Genomic DNA, 633 nt, shown 5'->3' on the forward strand with positions numbered 1-633 from the left:
TGTCAGAGGCAGTGAGATTGGCACAGGATAGAGAAGGGTTTAGGGCTGTTGTACATAAGGTCGCTATGAGTTGCAAACGACTCGACGGCACATAACAACAACGTTACCACTGACAGTAAGACTTTGTGAAGCAGAATGAAGCTCTGTAAGGTGAACCCCTACACCATCTGCAAAAATAGTTCTGGTCAAGAAGCCACCATATTGTCAGCAGCCACAGATGTCTATTAACTAGCAAGAAACTGAATTTGCACCATCTTTTAAAAAAAGTGAACTGAGTTGGGCACAACACGGACTGATATGCTGGGACCAATGCACTGGGACCAACTCGCCAGGAGCGAGCAGGATAGCTGGACTTTGAGTAAGGTACTTTGTGGGAATCACTGCTGTTATGCTGGACCATATGGGACCCCTTGAGCTCAAACAGAAGGGAGTGAAACAACTTGAGCTCATGTGGGGTTATAGACCCAGTTCTTTTTTTTTTAAATTTAGGTTGTTTATTTTTCATTTCAATGAACATCTACAGAGACTTTGGGATTCGATTCATTCATTGTTGCACCCTTCTCCCCGCACAAACCCCTCCCCCCCCCATTTGCTCCTCTCCTTGAAAAGCAAAAGAAAAACTCCCTCATTGGT

The sequence above is a fragment of the Elephantulus edwardii genome, unplaced genomic scaffold (genome assembly GCF_000299155.1).
Source record: "Elephantulus edwardii isolate Elephantulus edwardi_28Jun2011 unplaced genomic scaffold, EleEdw1.0 scaffold00045, whole genome shotgun sequence".
In the NCBI taxonomy this organism is placed as follows: Eukaryota; Metazoa; Chordata; class Mammalia; order Macroscelidea; family Macroscelididae; genus Elephantulus; species Elephantulus edwardii.